Genomic DNA, 24,277 nt, shown 5'->3' with positions numbered 1-24,277 from the left:
AGTCATCTCATAGATTTGACCAGGAAGTGATGGTGCAGCTGTAATGTTATTGGACTAATAATCCAGAATGTGAAGTTAACGTTCAGGGTTATGTGTTCGAATTCCACCATGGCAGATGGTGAAATTTGAATTTAATAATAAGCTAGCCCAATGGTGATTCCCCAGTGGAACTACTGCTGATTGTTGTAACAACCTATCTGGTTGACACTAATGCCCTTTTGGGAAGGAAATTTGGCTCCCTTACCTGGTCTGACCTACATGTAACTCCAAACTCATAGCAATACAGTTGACCGTTAACTGCCTTCAGGACAGTTAGGGATGGGTAATAAATGCTGACCTAGGCAGCAGTGCTTACATCCTGTGAACAAATGTTTTAAAAAACCTTTATTTGTGAGTGATGTGAATGCTGACTGTTCATATAATGAAGGACTGATCTGTTTCCTATTTTCTTTGAAAGCAAAATCAATGAATCCAGGCACAACAAGGGTTATCTTTGTTAGTGTAATACAACAAATGCCTGGAGACGTGGAGGAGCAATAGAAGCATCTGTAAGTGCATGGGATATGAATAGCTTCCACATGAAGAGATCACAGCTGAATGTCCCCTCAAGTTGTGCAGGAGGTGACAGAGGCTCAGAGATTATCATCCTCAATGCTATTGTCTACATATGAGCAAGTTACAGAATTTCCCAGGCTGAGGATGTTCCAGGACAGTGTCACAGAGATAAAGCAGCTGCTTAAATTGACCTTAAAATTGGAGTGGGTGGCTGTCAAGGTGACAACTGCACTAAACTTTGATGCAGCTGGGGATCTGTGTAGGATTTCTGAATCTTGAACCCATAAATAAATCAAGACTGCTACCTTTTTTATTTAGTGACAACATTGATACCATATCTCAGAAGTCTGTTCGAGGTATCGTGGAGCTGCCATGATGCCTACATGCTTGAGAATTTTCATGTTCCTGCTTCATTACAAGGACTGGATGCCTTTCAAGAATGGTTATGGCAGACAAAGGCTACCTTCTGCAACCATGGCTGATGACTCCATTATGTGATCCCCTGAATCTGAGCTCAAATACAACTTAGTAACTTTTCAACTCAGCTATGATAGGGCAGGCAGTGGGCCTCCTAAGAATAAAGTGCTTATGCTTGGATTGGTCTGGTGGGGCCTTGCAGTAAACTCCAGACAGAGTATGCTACATAATCCTTGCATACTGTGCCCTGCATCACTGGAGCAGGCAAAGGGGGGATATGATGGATGCTGAAGAGCTGAGAGAGTAGGAGCAGTCTTCTTCTGAGGAGGAGGATATTGAGTGGGAGACACATCACTTTCTGCATGATAGAGTGTAGCATTGTGAAGTCCTACAAAACAAACAGAACTCTGTTGACACCCAGTTCGAATAGATGTCAGCTGGGTGCAGTGATCATTCACTGACAATGAATTTGTTGCTGCTCAAAAAACAAGCCACCCCTGTCTATTTTCAGAAGCAAGTGCAACTTCTGTTTGTTTAATGCTGTTCTGTTGATGCTGAATAAAAGTGAACATAATGAACCATTTGCATGTGATGATTCCACATTGAGCAAGAAGAATATTTTAGGCTAACCTGGGCATTGGAAAAAGAGCAGCACTCCCTTAGGGATCAAAGATGGGGTGAGACTAGGCTGTGTTTGGTTCTTAAACTGCAATAGGCGTGAGATGATGCAATTGTATGTGCAATGAAGTGTTAACCTTGCCACCTATGTTTATGGATACTGTCCCACAACATGTGCAGTGAAAAGGAACTCTGGACTGCTTCACCAAATAAATGGCTAGGCTTCAAAGATGATCCAGTGCCCGAGATATTTGAGAAGTGGCAAGTGTTTCGCCTATGGCGAGTGGGAAAATGTAACGAACAGGATGCCAGAGGATGTGATGCGTAGATAATGAGAAAAGTTTATGAAGATTGAATGAGAAAGGTCATTGGCACTCGTGGAGAGAAACCTTGCATACAACTCACCAAAAAATGACACAAAGCTGGCTTGTAGTATGTTTTAGCTGATGGATACGAAAACTCCAGCTGGTCCATGTAGCCTGTCCCATGCACATGATTGATACTATAATTCAAGACTCACATCCACCGTTAACCATGTGATCTTTTCGAACAGAAAATCTTCACAGTAACATAGATAAAATCTTGGATCATTTCTCTCTGACCCCCTCTGACAGGAAATCACATGATTCAAGTGTTATCTGTAAAACCATTTATCTTCTGTCAGATGGATTGTTTTAGCAACTTGCTTTTCACTGAATTGAATTTTGACCTCAACCTAGTGTGATGGCAATCAAGAATAGTGTTCAATATTATTGATTAAAGTTGCTAAGTAAATTAGTGAGTGTGTTTTTATTGGATGCTTCTCCCTTTCTTCTTGGCTTTTTCTTTGGTATTTCTGCTTTTTTTACATCCTGGTTTTTGTATCTTAGATGGTTTTATTTAAAATTTGAGGTTTTGTACTTGAGATGCAACTGGAAAATGGTGACTTTGTCCACTTTTCACTGCAGGCCTATATCCCTGCACTGGAGTGCACGTGACAATGAAACTTAATTCTAATTGCCTTGTGGCATCAGCCATTCATTGCTTTGTTTGAGTGTTAATTTACCAATCTGTGGCTGATCTTCCTAATGTCAGTCTTGCATGAAAAGTGCAGAGGAAACAGACTATCTACAAGCAATATTCCAATTCAATTGTATACCTGCACAGTATCCATTTAGCTTATAGGGAATGAGCAGCACAATAGGTCAACAGAAATTAGGGGGAATATTGCTTCATGTTGAAATATTTCACAGACTTTGATGCACTTTGAATCTGAGAATATGGAAGTTACTCTATTAATACAAGATCATTCCTTTTATAATGAGATGGAAGAGCAGATTGAAAAATTGATAACTTACTTTCAGGCTTCATAGGAGCTTGTACCCTACTGAAATTAAGTCACAGGTGAAATGAAAGACATGCCAATCATACCTGCCTTTCAGGTAGAAGATACAGAAGCTTGAATACATCCACCAACAAGTTCAAGAACAGCTTTTTCCCTGCTGTTATCAAACTGCTCAGTGGATCTCTCGAACTTCAAATAAATGTTGATTTTGCTAATGTTGATCTTGCTTTGCACACTTCCTGTGCAGCTGTAATCTTGTATGCCTTGCTCTGTCTAAGCACCTTATAATCCATGTGTCCTTGTTTGCTGTGATCTGCCTGTACTACTCTCAAAACAAAGCTTTTAGACAACATGGAAATGTAAAAGTGCTCTTATTTACCACTACAACAGTTACCATTCTTGATTTGTTCTGACCACTGGACCCGAAACATTAACTCTGACTTCTCTCCACAAATGCTGTCAGACGTGCTAATCTTTTCCAGCAATGCCTGTTTTTGTTTCTGATTTCCTTTTTATGTTGTCAGGAAATTGTTATTATCATTGTTTGAAATATCTGTGCCAAAAAAATGTAAAGGCATAGACTTAAACATTGTTATTAATTCAGAGTGGATATTTTCTCAGCTGTAGTGGCATTAACTGCTCTCGAAGCTATAGGGTTTTGCCACATCCATTTATTTTTGAAAAACTTAGTGTAGGCTATTTCTAGAGTTTACCATATTGCCCACAAATTTTACTTATGCCATTGTTATGCAGCCAGCTGATGACTCAATATGAAACACAAGATATTTATTTGTCCACAAGATGTAGATGTTTCTGGCAAGGCCTGCATTTATTGCCCATCCATAATTGCTTTTGAGAAGATGGCAGAGACCCACCTTCTTGAATACGTCTGAATGAAAGCAGCTTAGAGTCAATCTCTAGCTACAGGTTTGGAGTCACATGTGGATGAGAGGAACAACAGATTTCCTCTGAGTGAACCAAATAACAGTCAGGTGGTTTCATCTTCACCATTACTAATATTAGCTTTTAGTAAATTCCAAGTATATTTATTCAAGTGAACTTAACTGACATAGCTGCTACTAGGTTTTGAATTCATGTCTCTTAATTGTTTGTTCTAGCCTCTGGATAAGTAGATTGTTAACATAAGTACTGTGCTATCATAAGCAAATAAAGGGATCAAAGCTGTCTTTGTTTAGCTATGGTTTGGAGATGCCGGTGTTGGACTGGGGTGTACAAAGTTAAAAATCACACAACACCAGGTTATAGTCCAACAGGTTTAATTGGAAGCACACTAGCTTTCGGAGCATCGCCTGATGAAGGAGCGATGCCCCGAAAGCTAGTGTGCTTCCAATTAAACCTCTTGGACTATAATCTGATTTTGTGTGATTTTTAACTTTGTTTAGCTGGGTTTAAAGATATACATTTTATTTGAGTGTGGCCAAGATAATGAACTCTAGAAAAGGCAACAATGGTCAATTGATTTACTTGAGGGTTTTGACAAACAGAAAAATGCATAAATGATAAAATAATCGCATGTCAGATAATGGATTTGGGGCTTGAGTTCTGATGTTTCCATTTGCTATTTGAAACTTTATTGAAAAGGTTAGTAACTGATCCTTTCATATCATAAAACAAAGACACGTAGATGAATTTCAAGTTTTGCACTTATCTCAAATTTAACTTAAATACTGTAAATACAAAGACTACCTTCCTTTAAGAAGAATCAGATATTACATGACATAATAAAATGAGTCATTCATACTATTTGGAAAGATAAACAAAAGAAGGTATAAGGTACTAACTCTGATTTTCTCTGTTCCGGCAAGTTTTCTTTATTGTGCCTTTAACATGCCTCAAGTGTCTGCTGGTGAACTGCCTATTTCTCAGCAGGGTTCAACCTCTTATTACTTTCAAGACTCCTTTAGTGTCCTTCATTACTTGTTTAATGGAACCCATCTGTAGAGCTCTTCCTCCTCCAGATGCCATTAACTTTACTGTTATCTCCCTTAAAGTTGGCTTTTTTCCTTTAGGATGAACACTCAATCTCTATTTTTAGCATTTTCTTTTCTGTTTTACAAGTACTAGAATCATAAAATCAAGCACATATTGCTCTTTATGTATTGCCCATCTGTGCCTTTCTAACCTCTATAATGATACACCTGAACAAACATACCATAGTGAGAAAAGTGACCTTACAAACCAAAAATAGCTTGTAGAGAGTTTTTGTTTCAAGCATTTTTGATTCAAAAGTAAATGTACAATCTTTTTATTTGGGAGAAATGAAGGAGAAGTTATCAAGATAAATTTAAGAGAGAAAGATGATGATCTAATGCCCTTGAAGTATTTGCTAATTGTAAAGCAAGATCTTCATCAAATTATGCTAAGTTGTAAACAGAAATCAGTTCCTTTGATCAACATGTCTACTACTTAAAGATCAATATATAATGCAGTGAAAACTCACAGCCTTTCATCCATTTCCTGTCAGCTTTGCTGTTGTGGTTTGGATAATCTTTCACACATTTTTAGTAGTATCCGCAGAAATTTCCCATGCTCTCAACCTCCCAATAGCAATGTACCTGAGTGACCTTAGTTTTATATTTTCCCAACTTCTTAACTTATACAGTGAGAAACGCATATGTTTCATCTAACTCTTTTTATTTTCTCCTGCAAAAACATGTTTATTTTGAACTATGAACAAAAATTTCCTTGGTGACATGTCAAATATATGGTTATGTACTGTTACATCCCTCCATGTCCAATATAGGTTGTGGTGTAATGTATTAATATCACAGTACCTGATGTCTTGGATTGTGTTCCTCCAAAGGCATAATTTAAAATATTGATTTACTTTAGAGGTCCTTTCATGAAATTGATCTTCCTTATCACATTATAAACTCACTCATATTCATGATATTAACAAGTGATAGGGATTCGTCAGCAGCACTATTTAAAAGGCTCAACCATTACATACTGAGGACTGCAGTTGCTGGAGACCAGAGTTGAAAAGTGTGGTGCTGGAAAGGTGCAGCAGGCCAGGTAGCATCCGAGGAGCAGGAGAATCGACGTTTCAGGCAACAGCCCTTCTTCAGGAATGAGACTGGTGTGCCCACTTGGTGACAAGACCATGTGGTGCATATGGACTTCAGCAAGGCAGTTGATAAGGTTCCCCGTGGTAGGCTCATTCATAAAGTCAGGAGGTATGGGATACAGGGAGATTTGACTATCTGGATTCAGAATTGGTTGTAGATGGAAAGTATTTTGCTTGGAGGTCAGTGTTGAGTGGGGTCCTGCAGGGCTCTGTTTTTGGGCCTCTGCTGTTCATAGTTTTTATAAATGACTTAGATGAGGAGGTTGAGGGGTGGGTTAGTAAATTTGCAGATGACACAAAGATTGGAGGTATCGTCAATAGTATCGAGGGCTATTGCAAGTTGCAGTGTAGAGCTTGGCTGAGAAATGGCAGATGGAGTTCAATCTGGATAAATGCGAAGCGATGCATTTTGGAAGGTCGAACTTGAATGCTGAATATAGGATTAAAGACAGGATTCTTGGTAGTGTCGAGGAACAGAGGGATCTTGGTGTGCAAGCACATACATCCCTCAAAGTTGCCACCCAAGTGGATAGAGTTGTTAAGAGCCACAAGGTTTTGCTACAGCTCTACAAGTCCATGGTGAGACTACACTTGGAATATTGTGTCCAGTTCTGGTCACCCTACTACAGGAAAGATACAGAGGCTTTGGAGGGGGTGGAAAGAAGGTTTACCAGGATGCTGCCCAGACGTGAGGACTTGTCTTATGAAGAAAGGTTGAAAAGGTTTGGACTTTTCTCTCTGGAGAGGAGACCTGATCGAGGTATACAAGATAATAAGAGGAATACATAGAGACAATAGCCAGAGACTCTTCCCCAGGGCAGGATTGACGGGTACGAGGAGTCATAGTTTTAAGGTATATGGGGAAAGGTATAGAGGAGACGTCAGAGGTAGATTCTTTATGCAGAGAGTTGTGAATGCATGGAATGCATTGCCAGCGGTGGTGGTGGAAGCAGAGTCATTAGGGACATTTAAGCGATTGCTGGACAGGTGCATGGAGAGCAGTGAGTTGAGGGCTGCGTAGGTTAAGTTATTATATTTTACATGTGGATTAAATCTCGGTACAACATCGTGGGCCAAAGGGCCTGTTCTGTTCTGTACTTTTCTATATTCTATGTTCTATGTTAGAGAACAAAATCATCTAGGACAGTAAAAATAATGTGCTTAAAGCAAATCATGTCTTGTGGGTTACGTTGACCATAACTTGCTTATCAATTCATTTTGTAAAATTCTAAATGACTTAATCATCAATTGGAGTTTCAATCTCTAGGGCAGAAACTTATGAAGAGAACAATGAGAAGATATAACAATAGGATGAAATCAAATGCTTTGTGAGCTTTCCTAGTTGCTTCTGTAGTGATTGAGAAGCTAAGCAATGGATAGAACTCTTTTACTTTGCTATCTGACCTGCTCAATACCTCCAATATTGTTTTTATTACTGAACACAATCAATGGGGTAATGATATCAAATTCTTATATATGAAAATTATACCCATTGTGAAGAAAGAGTAAGGGTTACTGAAGAAAAGTGGAGAAGAAGCAGGTGGAAATTGTACTTCACCATAAACAGTCCTCGCTTTGACTTAGGTCAGCACGTTATTACTGCATTGTTAGATTTAGCTGTCAAGGGCACTGGATGAATCAGTTCTGATCAAAGCTCACTGACCAGAAATGGGAATTCTGTTTTCTACCTATGGCTGCCCTATCTGCTGAGTATTTATAGCATTTTCTAATTATATTTCAATTGTGGAAAGATCCTTCATAAGTGCAAGTTTTATTCAAGATAATAGAAACAAATTTAAACTTTTCTTTGACTGGCCCCACCCTGCCCAAACTCATTAGTTCTCATTTTACTTTAATCTCCCTGGCAACATTGGTCTGCCATTTTGGGTTAGATCTCAATTCAGGCTTAAGAACTTAATGAAAAAGACATACAGCTCAAACTCTATGCATTGGCCAGGTTTGATTAAAAGCAAGCCTACATTGTCAGCATGGTTTAATCATTTAAGAATGTAGTATTCAGGTATGGTGGAAAGAGTTGATAATCAATTTAATAAACAACTCTATGGGACATTCTGCAGATTTGTAGAGTTGAGGAAGAGTCAACAGTTACTTAATGATCATGACCAACAGGCAGTTGAGTATAGATCTTCTTCATTTAAGAACACCTATCAAGGGAACAAATAATGACTCAAATCAATTTTCTTAAGAAAAAAAAGCAACTGGAGTCAAACCATTCTACTTATCCCACATGTTTTGTTCCTTTCTACTTCACAAAGAGTATTACTGAATTAAACTGAAGGAAGCTCAACTGTAATTGTTATTCTGCTTGCTCAGTTACTCACTGTACAAGGTATGAACTTACAAATGATCAGTTGGCTTTGTCTCTTTAAAAGGTCAATCATCAAGTCAAATCTAATTTTTAAAAAAGTCAGAAAAGACTTAAAACCTGAACACATTGGCACATTCATTTGCTCAATTAATGAGTTCTTTGTCATAGTTCGCTTGATAAAATATCCTCTGAGTAGATATAAAAAGTAGAAATACATATAGGGGTAAATTCCTGATTTTAAGGAATATGAGGTCAGATTAGGAAGATATTGATGATGCTGAATCTGAGGTAAAATCTAGAACAAAATGTACTAAAAAGATTAGCGTGAAAGTTGATAAATTACCTGGTTCAAAAGAAAAGCATCTCAGGTTGCTAAAGAAAGCAAAAAGGTCGAAGTAGCTGAGATATTGTTCACAATCTTTGAATCCTCATTGGATGCAGTAATGCCAGAGGATTGGGGGGATGCATATTTTTAATCATTTTTCAAGGAAGGAGGTATAAACTGGGAAACTACAGGACAGTCAGTCTAAAGATAGTGGTGAGGAGGCTATTAGAAACCATTACCCAGAACAAAATACTTTTTATTTGGAAAAGCAAGGGTTAATGAGGAGAACCCAGCACTGATTTGTTAAAGACAAACATGTATGATTAACTTGATTGAATTCATGATGAACTAAGTTTGATCAAGGTTGTTGTAGACCTTGAGAAGGCATTCAATAAAGTAACACACAGAAGATTTCTTAAGAAGATGTATGCCCATGAAATTTACAGCAAAATAGTGATTAGAATACAAGATCAGATCAAAGACATGGAGCAAAGGGTTTGGTGGCTGAATGTTTTGCAGACTGGGATGTTTGCAATAGCATTCTCCAAGGGTCTGTTTTGCATCCATTTACTTCTTCAGTTTTTATAAATGATCGAGGGTTACATATAGAGAACAGAATTATAATGTCTTTGGATGATAAAATAACTTGCCAAAGTAGTAGATAGTGAAGAAAATGGTTATAGGCAACAGGATAATGCAACAATAGATGTCAATAAATGTTATGATAGATGGATTTCATTATAGGGAATTGTGAAGTGTTGCACTTTGGGAAGGATAATATGGAAAGAAGCATATTATGAATGGCACAATTTCGAAAAGTGAAGATGAGAAGAAAATCCTTGATGTCTGCAAACGTAAATCCTTAAATGAGGCAGGAAAATTTAAGAAATTGGCTGAAAAGCACAGAGTTTATATGGGTTTATGAATAAAAAACAAAAACAAATGGAGAACTCATGCGAGAACTTTATAAATAACTGGTGTGGCCTGAATTAAAATATTCTGAACACTTCTCAGTGGTCTTCAGAAAATATAGAAAGGTGTTAGAAAGATTACAGAGGAGGCTTAACAGAGAGTTAATTTTTACAAGTGTCGTCAGTTCCGAGTGGAGCTTGGAAACCTATGGTTGTTCTCCTTGGAACTGAGAATATTAACAGGTTACCTAATTGAGGTTTTCAAGAGAGGTTTTATCAGAGTAGACAGAGGAACAATTCTCCATTTGGTAGTGAGCCAACAATTGGATATCATGGATTTAAAATTATTGGCAAATGATCAAGAGAGGAGATGAGGAGATTTTTCATTCAAGGCAATTGTTGAGACCTGGAATGATCTACCTGAAGGGGTGGTGGAAACTCACTCTGTAAATTATTTCAAAAGAGATTTGGACAGATGCTTGAGGATAAAAGGAACATACAAATTTGAAGACAAATAAGGGAATGTGAAAGTAAGCCCAACTGCTATTTCTAAGAATCACCACCAGCATGACCAGCTTCTGTGCCGTAAGTTTCTACAATTTTATGAATAGACTCAATGTTACAGATGTTAAAATGAAAATAGTAGTCTACTGTATAGCAAAGAATTTGGTTATAAGCTGAGAGGATATGAGATGGAGTGCCCTACAGTGAGCAATGTGATATGTTAAGGCGCATATATTGTACTGCTGAAAACTGGCATCCCCAGAGGAAGATGGAATGAATCTCAATAGAGACACCATACCTGTCATGCTAAATACAATGCACAGGAGAATATGAATACAGAGGAACTTCAATTATCCGAACAACACGGGCAGGGAATATTTTGTTCAGCTAATCGAACGTTCGGATAACACAGTTTTGCCAAGCATCGAGAATTTGCGATCTTGTTTGAATAATCCGAAATTCAGATAATTGACATTTGGATAATCGAGGTTCCTCTGTGTGTATATATAATATATGAATAAAAGTAACAGCAAGCAGAAGCTGTGGGAACTGACAAAAAGAAAAGCTGGTTTCCTTTTATCAAGAAAGAGATTCACTTGTTCTTTATTTTGAAACTTTTCAAGCATTGAAACCATTTGTGGATTCCCATCTCGTGATACATCCAGTGGATCATACAGAGGTGAGCAATTAGCAGGCATCTTGTGCATTTTTCATCCAATTCAAATGGTGGTCAGGACTTGGATGTATATGACCCACTGGGGGACTGGCCATCCTACAGCATCACTGGGAGACATGTGCAGTGCTGAGGCAGATAGGAACCATGAGAATGTCTCAAACTGGAAGCATGATTGTATAGTTTTTGAGTGTTAATAAAAATAACGACCCAGTGTTGTTACAGCTATTAACACGGAGGGGGAAAGACATTGCAGGGCACATGATGCAGTGAATACACCTTCTGCAAGGGTATGCTGCACTTAGTTCTAAATGATATTCAAATACTTTGAAGAGCTACTGATCTTGAATTGATAGGCAGTTGCTGGAGGTTGTCTCCAGAAAAATCCCTTGGAATCAAGAAATTATCAAGAAGTGGACTGTTCACACCATCCATCTCCAAAGCTATCATTACGCTACCAGAGTTAATTCATGTTTAGTGAAATAGTTCACAGTGAAATTGTCTCCAACTTTCAGGAGCCAAAGAAAAAGAAAGGAATAAAACCAGACATTATCCTGTAAAAACGCAACTCTTGTTGACCAATCTCTCCTAGCCTCTTTACTCCCTATCTCTCTCATCTCTTTTAAACTCACAATCCTCAGAAAGCTCAATGCCCCTCCAATTCTGATCTCTTCCACATTTACAAGCTTTCTAATCTATCATTGGCAACATGAACTGGAGTTTCATGGATTTTGGGCATCTCCAAAAACTTTTAAAATTAGTTGGCAGGACACAAATCTGCAAGTCCAACCCCTAAGTCTGACAGATTCTTCTTTTGTCATTAGAAGAAAAGGAGTGAAATGTGACTCAGTCAAAGCCACATAACCTTCTGAGAGAACAAATTTCTCCTTATCGCCACCTTAAAATGTGGGCTAAATTTCTAAGCAGTGCCCCATGATTCTAAAGTCACCTACACAATGAAATACCTTTTCAATATCCACCTTGCCATAACCATTCAGGATCTTCAATCAAGTTACCCTTCTCTGGTCTGATTTCCAATGGAAACAAACCAAGGCTGTACAACCATTCATCATAGGCTAACTTGCTCATTCCAGACATCAATCTCAGAAATCTTACTGAATTGCCTCCAGACATTTACTTCTCTCCTTTAAACCCATTTGCTTCCTTCAAGTAGAAGATGTTGTTATGGGTACTAGCTATGTCTGCTGTTGTACAGTTCATGTTGAACATATTTTGTTCCAATTCTGCATGGACTACCACTCACATCTCTTTTATAGTATATTGATAATTGTATCAATGCCATATCTATCCTCTTCCTGAATTGGAAAACATCATTGCAATTGCTTCCAATTTCTGCCCTTTCTTGAGTTATCATTGTCCATTTCTGATCTTCCCCTTCCCTTTTGAAACTTCTCTGTCTCTATTTCTAGCAATAGGTTATCAACTGATATTCATTACAAAACCGTTTACACTCACTTACACTTCATCCCACCATGTAAGGATTCTATACAATTCTCACAGCTCCATCTCTATCACATCTGATATGATAGTGCAACCTTCCACAACAGTACTTCTGAGATATTTCTTTTCCCTCAACTAACAAATCTTCCAACTGTGGTTGGCTCTTGGCCACATCTACCACATTTCCTGCAGTTTTGCTCTCACCCTTATCCCTCTCCCAGAACAAAAGAAAAGAGTTCCCCTTGTCCCTTACCTTCCACTCAACTGCCTCCCATATTCAATGAGTCATTTTCCACTATTTATGCCTCCTGCAGTGTTGTCAGTACAAAACACACCTTGCCTCTCTATCCACATATTCAGCATTCTGAAGGGACTATTCCCTCCGTGATACCTCAGTCCACTCCTCAGTCATCCCTAAAACTGTGTCTCCTGTTCATGGCACCTTCCCCTGCAATTTCAGGAGTTGTAAAACCTGCTCTTTCACTTTTCTTCCAGGTGAACCTGTGATTTATATGAACTTGTTTCAATCTGATCTATTGTAGTCAATGCTCACAAGGCCAAGTGCAGATTGAGTGACCACTTTGCAGAACACCTTTCTCCTAGCTGCAGGCATGATCCCGAACTTCTGGTGGCTGTCCTTCTGATCTGCCACCTTGATGTCAAGCTGATATTTCTGTACTCGGTCTACTACATAATTTCTGTGAGACTCAACATAAATTTCTGAAACAGCATCTCATCTTCTGATTATGCATGTTACAGCTTCTGGACTAAATGTTGAGTTGAATGATTTAGACCAAAAGCTGTCTCCCTTTTCTTTTTCCCTTTTCCTTGCTTCATTTTGTTGGCTTTTTTTTCAGTTAGCACAGCTGTTCTCGGCATGTTTATTTCTTTGTTTTCTTTCTTGCCCTCATCACCATCCTGAAGGGTTAACTTCCACCCTATCACAGACCATCCTTTTGTTCTTGTGTCCTTATCCCAGCCAGCACTTGCTCTTAACCTGTTACATCTGTAACCTTTCTCAGTTCTGATCAAAGTTCATAAACATGAAATGTAAACTCTGTTCCTCTCTATGCAGGTGTTGCCTAACCTGCTGAGCTTTTATTTTCTTTATTTATGCTATGCATATGGAATCATAGAGTCATACAACACGAAATAGACCCTTCAGCCCAACCCGTCCATGCCGACCAGTTTTCCTAAACTGAACTGATCCCATTTTTCTGCATTTAGCCCATATCCTTCAAAAACTTTCCTATCCTTGTATCTGTCCAAATGTCTTTTAACTGTTGTAACTTTCTTCGCATCTACCAATTCCTCTGGCAGTTTGTTCCATATACTGGTAGTCACTGTCCAAAGAGCCATACTAAGGGCCAAACTGTACTTCTGCCTTTGTCAAAGATTGAAGCATGGCACAATGTCATAGCAAAAGTGTCTAAGGTGGAGAGAAAATTAATTGAAAAAACTATAAATTGGAGGGAATGACTGACAGTTTTATCAAAAGAATAAGAAAAAGAAACTAACTCCACTGATAGTATTACACTAAACAATGTGTTTAAAGAAACATAACATATCCTGTATTCTGACAGTCTTTGTTATTTGAAATCCCCATGGATGCAACCGTTGACTTAACCACGAAGGAAGCATTAGTTGCTGTGAGGGGAAACTTGCATGAATCATTCATATTGAGTTCATTAATCATTTACATTCAGCTGTAGTCTATTTTGTTGAACAGAATACAATGCAGCACCATGACCTTTAACTACAGTTTCAAACAAGGCAGCTGTACATTCAATCCATACTCTTTGACTGTGAAGCATACACGTCTGCTAAGTACACATCTTTTGTGAAAAGAGCAGGGACATTACGTTAAGTATTATATCACCCTGGCTTCTTATCCTTTTGTTGAAGAGGTACAAATGTCTACCTCAGCTGATTCGTGCAATCAAATATTTGGCTTTTAAATTTGATGTGGACTTCATATTCCTCCTTTTACAGATATTGAAAAAAGTGCCCATATTTCGCAAAAAAGAATACATAAATAAAAAAATGGGAGAAAGATGCACCATTTTGTTCAAGTTCCTTTTGTTGGACTCAAATCTTCTTGCGTTTGTAGATGAAAACTGATCATAAAGACCCATATGAAACAAATATGCTTTTCCTTCATAAGCATATTGAAGACATGTTGTTAATCAAGCTGTAGAATACAGTAACTTATGAGTAATTACTTAAGGAAAATCTCTCAACTGATGATTTTTCAACAAGGTTTACAGAGCCAGAAAAATATTTGACCTATTCTCAACATGACACACCCAGGCAGCATGAGACTGGACTGAGATTGGCTTTGAGCTTCATTTCAGCAAGCAATAAGAATGAATTGCTCCTCCTAGTAATATTTATTCAAGCAAAATATTTTAGATATTTTTTAAATGCTGGATTATTGACTCAGTTCTTTGTTGTAATGAAAATAGTTCTTGGGTATTTTGTTCAACCAATATGTGAAAACAGTGCTATGGACCAGGCCAGACCCCCTCAAAACAATTCAAGAAAGTAGCCCAGACCCTAACTTTGCTCATTGTTTTAAGCAGGTGTAACCTGGATATTCTGGGAGTGATGCAGAATTTATTTACAAGATTACTGAATGAAACACAAAGAAAAAAAGAACAGAATACTGAATAACTTAACCTACCTGACAACCCAACAGATCATCCCAACTTAATGAAGCTGTTCCAAATACTTGCAACGATCCCTATAAACACCCCTTGGCACAAAAGGTAAAATCATAACAGGGTCTTACTGGAGACAAGTCAGAGAGAGGAGGAGGATCAGCTTGGACCTGTTCCTTTGGGTCCAGCAGCTTCAACACACTATTATGCTAATGCCAAACTGAAATGAGAGCAAAGCTGAGCTGGGAGCACTAGCCATTCCTCTTGCATTGCACAAAGGGCAGCACGGTGGCACAGTGGTTAGCACTGCTGCCTCACAGCGCCAGGGACCTGGGTTCAATTCCCGCCTCAGGCGACTGACTGTGTGGAGTTTGCACATTCTCCCCGTGTCTGCGTGGGTTTCCTCCGGGTGCTCCGGTTTCCTCCCACACTCCAAAGATGTGCGGGTCAGGTGAATTGGCCGTGCTAAATTGCCTGTAGTGTTAGGTAAGGGGTATATGTAGGGGTATGGGTGGGTTGCGCTTCGGCGGGTCGGTGTGGACTTGTTGGGCCGAAGGGCCTGTTTCCACACTGTAAGTCTAATCAAATGTTTTTTTTTAACTTGAAAGCCTTTATCTGAGGCAGTATATGCTAGCTATAATCAAACTGGTCCTAAAACGCATCCAAACCCAGACTTCTCGGAGTCTGTGTCTTTTATGACCTCTCTGAAAAAAAAATCAAGGACAACCGAACCTTGCTAAAGGAGTAGCATCGTCACAACAGGCATTAAATAGATGTAGTACTAATAAGACTAATATGTTTGAAAGTCTGATTTCCATAACTTGAACTTGCCCAGATGTATTAAACCCAATGTGGATCCTTATCTATGGGCTCTTCGCTCTACAGTGCTATGGCTGACACACAACAGTACAGAGCAAGTAATGAGGAGACGACACAGGTTTTTTTGATGCAGTGCTAAAGGTTCTGGGGAGGACATCAGAGGAAGAAGTGTGTACTGTACCCACAGAGAGGAAGTTGTCAACCTTAACCACCTTGTCTTCCTGTTCCTCTCCATATTTTGTTATTTTTCCCAGTTTTATTTCTTCTTCCCATTTCTTGTTCAAATCAAGAGAACCTCAAACAAGCAGCCTGTGAGGAAGCACTTCTGATGATTCACACCAACGTGGTCAGCAGACGAAGTAGCATAACATCTTTTAAATTAGTTCAAGAATTCTTGACAAACTGTCCCAAGAAAACCTTTCAAAGTGTTTCAAGGCTCTTGACATGGCATAGGCAGCAGTAAACATGACATGATGAGTACTCTTTTAATAGTGCTTGAAATCAAAATTAACACTGTGTTTACTTACAAACTGCTGGTCTCTGTGCTTTAGTTGGAGAACCATCCACCAAAATAATGTGCACACTTTTAAGTGAGTCCTAGTAAACATTTTAAGTGCAATCAACTCTTCACGAGAAATGTTTCTCAAGCTGGCTTTGACTACTTTGTGAAAATGTTGTCTTGCACAAAATGCTGGCTTCACCAGTATTTTCGCTTCATACTGTATTTTGGTCACCTTTGAGGTTCTTCAACCACAAAGTATTTCATGAAAATTGTACTTCCTTCTTGTATTACAGGAGACTCTTCATATTAACAGTTTACTGTTTCTAGCATCATCAGGTTGAACACACATAATGGCTGTGGTTCTGTCATTCTTTTAGTTATGGGATGCATAAATGCACACAGTACTCTAATTGTAGCCAAATCACTGCCTTGTACGTCGTTATCATTATCCATTTACGCTTGTGCTATGTATCTCTATTTAAAATATTTATACTTTAAGGGAATGCATGAACCTGTGTCACTATTCACCTATACCCCTTTTTTGTGATTTATGTTAACCATAAACATATAAATGGCTGATACACTACAAATATTTTTGTGAATAACCGTGGCTAAAAATAAAAAGAAATGTCAAGCTACATGTTGTTCAAAGGTTGTTAAAAATCATAAATACTGTTAAAATCCATGGATGAACAAGTAACTTAAACTAGGTCACTTACGTGTCAAGTTTGCTTCCAAGAATCATACAAGTCATTGATAGGCCAAAATCTATTTATTTTCTTGATAATAATAAAAATAATTAAGATTCATTTTCACAATACCAGTCCTATCCTAACAAGTACTTAATATGCAAGTTTTGAGAACATCCACGATATCTTTGGATGAAGATTCATTTGCCACTAAGATTTTCAAAAATGCAATAAATAACATTATTGGATGAATGAATTACCAACTATGAATCTTTTATGGCTTCAATAAGCTCTTTATGCTGTACTTTACAGCTGCTCCTGTGCTGTGGGGATCGAAACAGAACTGTGTTATTCATTATTGTTATTGCTTTGTTGAAATCTTAACATAATTTTTAATTTACAAGTTATGTAAAAGAAATGCCAATGCATATTTATCCCCCTTATCATATGTATTTGTTATGATCAGAATTTACCTTAATTAGTCTTGATCAGCTAAATATACATACTATTTTCAGATACAGGGATCATGGTTCACAAACTACATATTCCTATTGGGGCAGGCAGCAATCATACCGTATGCTGTCTCTTCATTTACACAAGTCCAACACAACCTATGCTATTGGGCTAGCTGGCTGCATGCTTATCAACTACCTTACAATGTATGATGATGCTAATAAAGTTCCACAGGGGAGACAGTGGTGTAATGATAATGGTGGAATTTTCCATTTCGCAATTAATATATTGTGTTGCGTTTGTTAGAATGTGTCATATCCATTATTGCCTGATGTGAGTTATCACATTCAACTATGTGCTTCTCAGCTCATTATCTGTGCAAGTGGGATTTTGTGCAAGGTGCATGGGAAATTGCATGGTGAGCAAGTCTGAAGTTCTTTCCACTGGCGGGACCTTCTGGGGTGAATGATTCTGATGCTATACTTAAAGGCCAGTTGTGCACCACTCATTGCAAGCCAGGAATGTCCCCTCAGCCTGTGATGGCCAGCCACCCAGAAGCCTAGAATTGCTTGCCAAAAAGTCAAAGATGGCACCAAGATTTGCAGATGCTGACCCCATATACAACCCTCCAAGGTCACTAAAAGGAGGTTCGTCATCTTCCAGGTTGACCACATCAGGAGGTCATTCCAACAGATCTGAACATCCTGACTAGAGATTGTAGTGTGGGTCAGTGACAATGGTCTCACAAAAAATCCAACCCACTAATTACTACCTCATCAGTCTACTCTCAATCATCAGTAACATGATGGAAATGGTCACCAACAATGCTTCAATTGCTTAGCAATAACCTGCCCACTGACACTCAGTTTGGGTTCCACCAGTGCCATTCAGCTCCTGACATGATCACATGGTTGAAACTTGGACAAAAGAGCTGAACTCATGAGGGAAGGTGAAACTGCCATTGACATAAAGGCTGCATTTTACTGAGTGTGGCATCAAGGTGTCCAGGCAAAAATGGACTTTATTTGAATCAGAGGAAAACTCTCTGCTGGTTGGAGGCATACCTAGCATAAACAAAGATGGTTGTAATTGTTGGAAGTCATTCTCAGGTACTCTCAGCTTCAGGTCATCTCTGCAGGAGTTCCTCAGGATAGTGTGTTTGCTCAACAATCTTCAGCTGCTTCACCAGTATCCTTTTCCCCATCTTTAGGTCAGAAGAGGGGATATTCACTGATGATTGTTCAATGTACAATACCATTTACAATCCTCATTATAATTTGTTAGATACTGAAGCAGTCCATGCCCAAATAAAGCAGATCGGGACAATATCCCAACTTCGGCTGACAATTGGTGAGTAACATTCGCATCACACAAATGCTAGACAACAACCATGTCCACAATAAGAGAATCATGCTGTTGACCCTTGACATTCAATAACATTCCATTACTGAATCTCCCACTATAAACATCCCAGGTTACCATTGCACAGAAACTGAATGGAGTAGTCAGAAATTCTGGAGTGAGTAACTCACCTTCTGACTCCCCAAAGCCTGTCCACCATCTATAAGGTGTGTGATGGAATACTTGCCACTTGCCCGGATGACTGCAGCTCCAACAACACTCAAGAGGCTTGACACTATCCAGGACAAACTCTCCACTTGATTGGCAACACATCCTAAAATACTCACTCCCACTACTAATACACAGTAACAGCAGTATGTATGATGTACAAGCCTTGCAGAGAGCACATTCCAAACTCACAACCACTAGAGTTCAGATGAGCAATGAGTGAAGATACATAGGAACACCACCACCTGCAAATTCCAATCCTAGCCACTCACCATCCTGACCTGGAACTATGTTGCTGCTCCCTCATTGTTGCTGAGTCAAAATTCTAAAATTCTCTCCTTGATGGTATTTTGGGTCTATCTACATCAAACAGACTTCAGTGATTCAAGAAGGTAGCTCACCATCACCTTCTAAAGAGAAACTAGAGATGGATAATAAATGTCAGCCAGTCAACAATGCCAATAATCCATGGATGAATTTTTAAAAATTGCAGCTCCATGAGTGCATTTCCACACCAAGTTGGATGATCTTGGGTTCAATTCTCCTAGCAAAGACTTGTAGAGATGGTCCAGTCTGACACTCCAGTGGTGTCCAGAAGATTGGTACAATCTTTTGGATGAAAATTTAAATCAGCACCTAACTACCTACTGAGATGAATATAAGAGATCCCATTGCATTAGTTCTCCCCATTCTCCTGACCAATATTTACCTCATAACCAGCATCATTAATATATATTAGCTAGATATTATATTCAGGCTTGTGGCACCTTGTCATGTGCAAAATGGCTTTCACATTTTCAAATCACAGCAGCGACAGTACTTCCACAGTACATCATTGGCTTTGAAGCACATTGGAATGGCTTGGTACAGTATATAAGTACAAATTCATTCATCAACCTAAAAATGACAACGTAAATCAGCACACTAAAACCCTGAGGTGTTAGGTTCCCTTCAGGAAGCCATTTCACACCAGTTTGATTTTCCACAGAGTGCTAAGAGAGTTAGTTGAGGGAAATTACCATCAGGCCAACTGCAAATACATTTGAATGCTTTTATTCACATTAAGAAAACAAGACAACATTCTGTTTTTAAAATGTTGAGATAAATGGATGGGATGAAGTGTTGGAGCCTTGATTTTCCCAGTAAATCCATACTCACTGTTGAAAAGAGAATTGTCTGCATAGCTTGTACAGTTATAGGGGACACAGTGATCTTTCAGACAAGATATTAAGCTGCGATTTCATCAGTTTTTTTCAGTGGACTTAAAAGTCACCTGGCCAGTTATCACATCATTTGTAATCAATTCTAGCATCTTCCCTACTCCTGACATCAAACTTTAGTTCTCCATTCTCTCTCCCTCCCTTCTCAAATAGAAGGGTTGCACTTGCTACTTTCCAGTCTGCAAGAACCTTTCCAAAATATATATCCCTACGGCTACCTCCTTCAATCCCCCAGTTAACTTTTCAAATACTATGGCCTTACTGATATTAATTTCAGATAGTTCCTCAGTTTCTCATTTTCTTTGATTGGTTAATATTTCTGCAATTTTTTTTTGCATCTTCTGCTGAAGACAGGCACAAAGACATTTAGTTTCCCTGTTATTTCCAATTCTCTAATATGAATTCTCTTGTCTCTAATTGTAATGAAATCAGATTTATCCTGGCTAATCTTTTCTGTTTCTTATGCACAAACAAAAACTTTTACGTCTGACTTATGTTTCACATAGTGGCTTTCATATTCTCTTTACTTTTTCCTTTATCAGTTTCTTGGACCTGCTTTGCTGAATACTAAATTGCTCCCTAACCTCAGCTTTACCACATTTTCTGGCAACCGCACAACACACTACACTTGATTCAATGTAATCTTTACTTCCTTTTATGAGCCATGTTTGAGTTATCTCTCCCATTTGGTGTTGGTGCCTTAGAGAAATGTGTACCTTTTGTAGACAATGTAGTATCCGTTTAAATACCAGCCATTGCCTGTTTACCGTTGTAATAACTCAAACTACCATAGCTAACTTGTTCCTCATACTTGCATAGTTTCCCTTATTCTAATTGAAGACCATGGTTTTATACATATTCAAATGTAATGCAAAATTTTATGACATTATGGTAACTAATTCCAAAAATCGCTTGCCAGCAAGGCTATTAATTATCCCTTTCTCTTTAAATCTAAAGTAACATTTTCACAGTTATTTTCTTCAACATACTGCTCCAGAAACCTATTCATAAATTACTCCAGGAATTCATCCTCCGGTGCCTCAATGCTGATTAGGTTTCTCCAGTTATGCTGTCTAAAAGTAAATTGAAGTCACCCAGTATCATTGTTTTTCCCACATTACATGCAACTCTGATTTCCTGATTTATACTGTGCCTGAAATTATCACTATTGTTTGGTGACTTATAAACAACTTAAACCAGTATTTGTTGTCCTTTGCTGTTTCTTGGTTCTACGCAAACTGTTTCTACATTTTGAGCCTTTAATCTAAGACCTTTTCTCAGTAATGAACTGGTCTCACCCCTTATTAAGAGTACTGCTCCACCTCCTTTTCCTTTTTTGCTTCTCACTCCTAACTGACAAATATTCTTCGATATTTAGTTCCAAATCTCGCTCAGCCTGTCGCCACATCTGTGTAATGGCAATTAAATTGTACACTTTACCTTAATTTATATCTTCAAATGATGAACCACATTGCAAATATTGCATGCATTCAGATTGTGCAGTGAGTAGGGAAAAATTCCAGCTACGCTAAACTAAACCTGAAACCATGGACACCTAAAATTGGGTCAGGTCATGAGATAACACAGGTGTTGTATGCCTTACATTTGGTAATAGGGGGCGAATGCCCATTGAACCCCCTCTATGTAATTGGACTGCTCTAAGTTCAGCAGGATTATTCCCTTCTGGTTTCCTTTTATTTGTTCATGAGATATGGCCAGCAGTTATTCTCTCACCCTAATTGCCCAGGGCAGAGTTATGAGTCAACCACATTGCTGTGGGTCTGGAGTCACATGTAGGCCAGAAGGATGGCATATTTCTACATGTGAAAGCAGTCTTAAAGGTGGGTTCAATTTCAATTATTTTTAAAATATTATTGAATCAAGAAGTACGTGAAGGCAGGAGTAGACCATTTTTGCCCTTGAACTTGTTTTGTCTTTCAGTTGGAGCATGGCTGATCTGAGAACGAAAATCATAGATTTGCCTTTTCCTATTATTCTTTAGTACCTTTAGATCACAAAAATCCATTTACTTCCTATTTGATCAATTGCAGTTTTTGGAAGAGGGTTCCAAATTCCTTTCACCTTTTGGGATAGATCCAGGGAAGCTCTCAAGAGCTGAGAACAAGGCAGACAGGTGCATTTAGTTATGAAGGAGGCAAAATATCAGTTTCTTGATGGCAAGATAGAAGTTGGGAAAAATGTTGACAGCAAACAAAGATGGTTCATGGTTTCTGACAAGCAACTGGTACGTATGTTTCATATAGAATCTCAGTATAGAATCTCTATAGTGTAGAAGAAGGCCATTCAGCCTATTGAGTCCACACTGACCCTCTGAAGTGCATCCTGCTCTGACATACCTCCCGTGTGCTATCCAATGGCCAATCCACCTAACCCATACATATTTGGACTGTGGGAGCAAATCACAGCACCAGAGGAAACCTACACAGATATGGGAAAAATGTGCAAACTGCACACAAACAGTTCCCCCAAGGTTAGAATCGAACCCAGATCCCTGGCACTGTGAGGCAGCAGCATGAACCACTGAGCCCTCATGCTGCTATATTTAACACATTAGTACGTTATGCATACTCATTAAACTACATGACTACCAAATTACATTGCACATGAACACAACATTTAGAAACATAGAATCATGGAATTCATAACGTGTGAAAGCAGGCCATTTGGCCCATCAAGTCCACAGCACCCTTCTGAAGAACATTTTAGCAGACCGACTCCCCTAGCCTATCCCTGTAACCATGCATTTCCTATGGATAGTCCACTTAGCCTTCACATCCCTGGACATTATGGGTAATTTAGCACGTCCAATCTGCCTAACTGGATTAGACTAAATGGCCCATCGAGCATGTTCCACCATTCAGTACAATCATGGCTGATTTTGGGCATCAATTCTACTTTCCTGCCCACTCCCCATATCTCTTGATTCCCTGAAAGATGAAAAACCTGTCAATCTCAGCCTTAAGTCTATTTAACAATGGAGACTTGGCATATAATTCCAAAGCTACTCAGTCCTAAATGATTAGCCCCATATCTTGATACTGTCTTCTTTCCTTCTTGTTGTTATGGTGGGTCTCTGGAGTTGTCGCTGCCCTGAGTTCTTCGAAGAGTTTCTTTATATCCTTTTCTCCTCAATTTTGTGGCTGCACAATAACCTTATAAGATCGTCCAAATACCCTAACCAGATACAAGTAGTCTGATTCATTTCTTCTTGGGATCCAATACAAAAATCAGGTGGCCCCTTTCAGGCGTTAGCACATTCCTTGCAAAATCAATTAATCAAGAATACTGCAACCACAGCAAAGTCCAGAGAATTTCTGCAAACATAGCAATTCTTGGTCTCACAGCATGAAATAGAAACAGAGTTAACATTTCCAATGTGGTATGACCCTTTTTCAGAACTCAGGAACTCTTCTGAAGAAGAGCCATATCAGAATCAAAATACCAATTATGGTGTGTTGTGCTACTGCTTGGGAGGCTGGGCAGTAGCAATCGGGGTTGGTTACAACGGGGTCAAGAGAATGATTCACATGGGCATAACATGTCTTACCAACTGTTGTGCTAATGCAGACTTTGACTCCCAAAACGCTATTTCTCCAGTCAATAGTCGGAACAAAGGATTAAATTTGAGAACATGGTAAATTAAAGAGTGGAGTTAAAACCAAAGAGAAAGGTATTAGTACTAAGAGTACTGCTTAAACTAACATTAACAGTCCGTGACAGGACAGGACAGAGAGTACAAATCAGAGTAAGCCAACAAAATTTACCAAAAAAATGATAAAACTGTGGTCTCTATATCTGAATGCGCACAGCATTTGAAACTAAACAGATGAACTGAGAGTGTAAATAGAAATAAATAAACATGATCTGATGGCCATTACAGAGACATGGCTGCGGGATGACATTACGGGATCTGAATTCTGAAGGGTACAAAAGATTTTGGCAGATCAAGGGCTAGGAAATAGTGGAGGGGTGACCCTGTTAGTTAATTATGGTATTAGCACACGAGAGAGGGAGATATAAGTTCAGGAAACCAGGATGTGGAAATGGTTTGGGTGGAGGTGAGAAATTATAAAGATAAGTCACTTGTGGAAGCTCAGCACAAGTCTGCTCATAGTTATCACATAGCAGGGTGGAGCTTA

At 38.8% G+C, this 24,277-nt stretch overlaps 1 protein-coding gene across 1 annotated transcript in view; it reads left to right on the top strand.

Annotated features, from left to right (window-relative positions):
- prkn (parkin RBR E3 ubiquitin protein ligase) overlaps window positions 1-24,277 on the top strand; it is a 1,131,251-nt gene that overhangs the window by 544,694 nt on the left and 562,280 nt on the right. The window lies entirely within an intron of this gene.

Source organism: Hemiscyllium ocellatum, chromosome 10 (genome assembly GCF_020745735.1).
Source record: "Hemiscyllium ocellatum isolate sHemOce1 chromosome 10, sHemOce1.pat.X.cur, whole genome shotgun sequence".
NCBI classification, from domain to species: Eukaryota; Metazoa; Chordata; class Chondrichthyes; order Orectolobiformes; family Hemiscylliidae; genus Hemiscyllium; species Hemiscyllium ocellatum.
The sequence above is the reverse complement of the archived record's forward strand: the minus strand, read 5'-3'. Positions and strand labels throughout refer to the sequence as shown.